Source organism: Sebastes umbrosus, unplaced genomic scaffold, assembly GCF_015220745.1.
Source record: "Sebastes umbrosus isolate fSebUmb1 unplaced genomic scaffold, fSebUmb1.pri scaffold_131_arrow_ctg1, whole genome shotgun sequence".
NCBI classification, from domain to species: domain Eukaryota; kingdom Metazoa; phylum Chordata; class Actinopteri; order Perciformes; family Sebastidae; genus Sebastes; species Sebastes umbrosus.
Genome location: NW_023618459.1, coordinates 64262 through 69009, shown reverse-complemented (window position 1 = coordinate 69009; position 4748 = coordinate 64262). Strand labels below are relative to the sequence as shown.

Genomic DNA, 4748 nt, shown 5'->3' with positions numbered 1-4748 from the left:
TGATAGATAGATAGAGGGATGATAGAGGGATGATAGATAGAATTGTTCCCCCTACCAGTGAGGCGAGTTGTGTCGGCAGTACCCGGGGTCCACGTTGGCCGTGGCCTCCGGGATGCAGTTCCTCCTCGGGACGGCTCTGGCCAGACACGCCGGCTGCTGGAGTTCTTCCTCGTGTAGTCTGTAAACAGCACCGGGTCCTGGAAAACAGGCTCCCCTGCACAGGAAATATTGCTTTCAGAGTCAAACATACATCCAGCTATACGAATGATCATATCAACATTAAAAGATGTTCATAGTGTGTGAGAAAATAATCATTTGTCCTTTGTATGATTGGTTCATCCAGTTGTTATTACATTAATATGTAATTAGCTTTTAGCAGACTGCTGTAGATGTGTCAACGAGAGGGGGGGGGGGGATTTAATGTAGTTGAGTCTCCAGCTATCTTAACCTTTGGAATTAGTCAATTGTTTCTGTTTTGGGCTCAGGTTAAGAGCCCTTATTCTGAAATAGGCCAGTCAAGCAGTGTGGCAGAGAGGAGAAACAGATATACAGACGTGCAGCAAGAGCGCACAAGGAGCGAGATGCCTGAATATTAATTCATATCAATTTTGAACCAAAATCCTGTTTTTGTAGCACCGCTGCGCAAATCAATTACAAAAATGTATTTCCTATTTATTTCGGCCACATTAATGTTATCTTGCACCTTTGAACTCGCAAACTCTGTTTGTAATTTGTTATAAAATTAAAACAATCGTCAATGATGCATTTTCCAATCCAGAGGATTGTCGTCGCAGAGACCCGGCTCTTAGCGACAGTGGCGGAGAGAACAAACCGGTCCAAAGTGTGGTTCTGCTTCAGTTTAGTCGATGCAGACAATGATCTTTGCCAAAAGAGCGACAAGTCTTTTGCTTGTAAGGGCGGAAAAACAAGATATCTGTAAAAACATCTAGCCAAATCATACACCGTTTCCAACAGACGTTTTCCTTCGTCCCTAGTTGCCCGACATTATAGTTTATAATAGTGATGTGTTCAAAACATGACTGCTTCTTATACTAGAAATAAATTGTGTTTTTTTATTATTTATTTTACATTTGAATTATCACATTATCAGTAATTTGTTCTAAACAATACTGTTGCAGTTGCTACTCGAATGTTAATGTATATACATTATATATGACAAAATAAAGCAACGTTAATCCTGTTATTCATTTCTTTCCTTTTTTCTCTAAAAACAACAAAAACAAATCGTTCAGAGTACCGTTAAAGTACCGGATCAATAAACGATATCGGCAAGAGTAGTAGTACCGTTAAAATCTAAAGATACCTATCAATATTCATATTTAATTCATTGATTGATATTCAATAGACATTTAGGTAAATACAACGATCGGATCGGAACTAAAACAACTCGATTGGGACTTCCCCCAGATTGTCCATTTTAACAGCCAATTAGAGGAGGTCAGCTGATGTTTACCTGAGGAATGATGGATCTCTTCTGGCGCAGGCCGAACTTAGAGGTCAGAACCCAGTCGATGAAGATCTTCCCCTGAGGCAGAAGAGAGCTGAGACCAGAGAGCTTTTCTGCCCACAATACCAACCTGACACACAGGAGAGAAGAATCTGGTTTAATATATTAGTTTAGGTTGAACGTGATGAATTCAGTCCTCTGAAGACTAAAGATGGCTGACCTTCTCTTTGGGGCGGAACATCGCTGTCAGGTTCTGCAGCACCGGCGGTCCGTCGCCACCGTAGGAGAAGCTGAGGCTTTTTGAGGACGCTTCTGGGTTTCCCAGGGTGCTTCACTCTCTCAAATGACATCATCTGAAGACAGTAAAGTAAAGATACAGGTGACTGATGTGACCAGGAGGTCAAACCAAAGAGTTTAATTTGATTTCAGGCTTTTGGCCAGCAGTGAGGTGCTTTCACTAAAAAACAATATATAAATGATCTGTGTATAGTTAGATTAATTGCACTGTGGGTAATTTGTTCCAAGTGCTTGGAATTCCTCTGGATGTAGTGTGATTATTTATGGATGTACTTCTTTCCTCTATTATTTTCACTTTATTGCTAATGTGTTATTTTTCCAGAGTGACAAACGGTTAGTTTTGTTTTCAAGGGATGTCAATCGGTGTATATTTTTCAACTTTGTCTTGTATAACAAATAATAAATTAAAGAATATAAAGATGAACCGCACATAACAGACAGTAAATCAAAAGCATTAACTGTGAATAATAACAGAACAAATAACATTTTTGGACACTTTATATACATTAGTGCAAACCAAAGCCATGAGATGTAGACAGCAAAGGCCAACTCACCTAAATAATAGGGGTGGGAATCACCAAAGGCCCGTCGATACGATATTATCACAATACGATTTTGTTGCAATTTAAAACATTTAGCGATATGCCGAGTATTGCAATCAGATATACTGCAATTTATTAACTTTTTTCAACTGCAAATTCTGCAGTTTGTCAACATCTGTTTTATCTAATAAGATACTGTTTTCACTCTGTTCATGTTTTCATTTCTTGAGGTCAGAGGTCAAGGGACCGTTTGAAAATGGCCATGCCAGTTTTTCCTCTTCAAAATTTAAATATAGAGTGTTATTTACAATTCTTCCCAAACTCTAACATGTTAAGAGGTTAATAGTTTATATAACAAGAGTTTGATACTTGGCGTCCGTGTATCGATACAATATTGCCACGCAAAATATCGCGATACTTTGCTGTGTTGGTTTTTCCCCCACCCTTACTAAATAATGTGCAGAAATCCTTCAGCTACAAATACGAGCTGTAAATAAAGTCAAAGACAAAAAGGAATATCTTACCAGGTTCTCCACCTCTGCACTCTGCCTGAACCCCCCACTGGAACCAACGCAGCCGGCGTCCATCTCCAACAGAACCAGGAAAAAGACATTTCAGGACACTATTCTCTCTTTTATCACAACAATTACTGTCTTGTATTTGAACATTTCTGACTCAAGTGTTTAAATGGATAGTTCAGGTGTTTTGAAGTGGCCTTGTATGAGGTACTTATCCATAGTCAGTGGATACCTACAGTAGATGATGGTCGGTACGCCCCCAGTTTGGAGAAACAGACGAGTACCGGCACGGACCCAAAGTAATGTACTGCTGTGGACGGGGGCCGACAGTAAAACAGATTTTAGCTTCACCTGAGAGAATCAATATCGGTTCAAGTGTACGCTACATTTAGAATATTTTTGCCAGTTTACCTTGCCGTGAGACAGCTACACAGTCTATGTTTGAAAAGGGGAACTGAAGCAATTATGTATGCTGTCTTCAAAGCCACCAGACTCCTTTGACAAAAACAGTATCTTTACCACGGGAGTGGCTCGTCTACCGCTGCCTCAATTGGTTAGTTGGTTAAAATTACAGTTTTTTTCAATGGAGTCTGGTGGCTTTGGCGAGAGCATGGACGGATACAACGGCTTCAGTTCCCCATCAGAAAGGGCTGTCTGACAGCAAGGTTAAGTGGTGAAAATATTTTAAATATAGCGTACACTTAAACTAATATTGATTTTTTTAGGTGTCTAAGAGCAGTTTTTCTGCCCCCGTCCACAGCAGTACATCGCTTTGCTCCCGTGCTGGTTCTCCTGTCTGCTTCTCCAAACTCATCTACTGTAGGTAATACACTGACTATGGATCAGTACCTCATACAACCCCACTGAGAAACACCCAAACTATCCCTTTATTGTTAAAAAATGTAAAATCTTTCTTACGGTCTCTGAGCAGCAGGCAGCCAAAGGCGCTGACGGTAACAAAGATGGAGCAGATGCCGTCGAGACGGTCGGCGAACCGGCGAGAGGTGGTCGGCGACAGGAACCGGGCCTAGGTTATCGACACTGGACTGACGCGGCTCACAGAAGCTTCGTATTGAATCTAATAGTGAGTGCAAGTCTTGATGGGCATCAAAGGCTTTCTGGAACCTCTCCCCGGCGCCAAAGGCTCGGATGGTCCGCGGGCCCTGAAGAGACACTGGACTCCGAGCTGCGATAAAGATGAAAGAAAAAAAGGCATTTTAACTCACTAATATTACACACACACACACACACACACACATTGTGGTTGTTGTGTCCAGCCTCTATACTGTGTATCAGTCATTCCCAAAGACTGGGTCGGGACATTTTTGTCCTTAAAAAGGTATACTATGTAACAGTTGTCAGTTGCTCTCTGTAAACACACTGCATTCAAAGTTGACCGCTTCTCCTCAGCTTAACTAGCGAGCGAGGGACTGTCCTATTACCTCGCCAAGTTGACTCGTGCCTTCTGTCGCCCGCCGAGTGTGGCTCCTCTGTCCCCAATCAGTGTCTCCGTCTGGGTCTGGATCTCCGTCTGGGATCGGCTCCGTGCCCTGCACAAACAGGACAGTCAGAACAACATAATTAATGTGGAACTCGCAAACACCAAAACAGAGGAGTGATCGCACTGAGTTGTATTATATATTCAAATAGGTATGCAACATGTGGAAAAACTGGCATGGTCATTCTCAAAGAGGTCCCTTGATATGTGAATGAAAATGGGTTCTATGGGTACCCACGAGTCTCCCCTTTACAGACATGCCCACTTTATGATCATCGCATGCAGTTTGGGGCAAGTCATAGTCAAGTCAGCACACTGACACACTGTCAGCTGGTGTTGCCTGTTACTGGAGGGAAGAGGGGCTGTTGGCATAAGGTTGAATACATTTACATTAGCTTATGTATGCATTCATATTTTTCTCGACC

The 4748-nt window shown here is 41.9% G+C and overlaps 1 long non-coding RNA gene across 1 annotated transcript; it reads right to left on the bottom strand.

The window, feature by feature from the left end:
* Nucleotides 1-1454: 1454 nt before the first annotated feature.
* On the bottom strand, nucleotides 1455-4379 carry LOC119484287. The gene is made up of 4 exons (XR_005205941.1): nucleotides 4171-4379; nucleotides 3744-4011; nucleotides 1689-1821; nucleotides 1455-1598 (listed from the first exon to the last, which is right to left on the bottom strand). It is a non-coding gene; the product is annotated as an uncharacterized LOC119484287 (long non-coding RNA).
* Nucleotides 4380-4748: the final 369 nt, after the last annotated feature.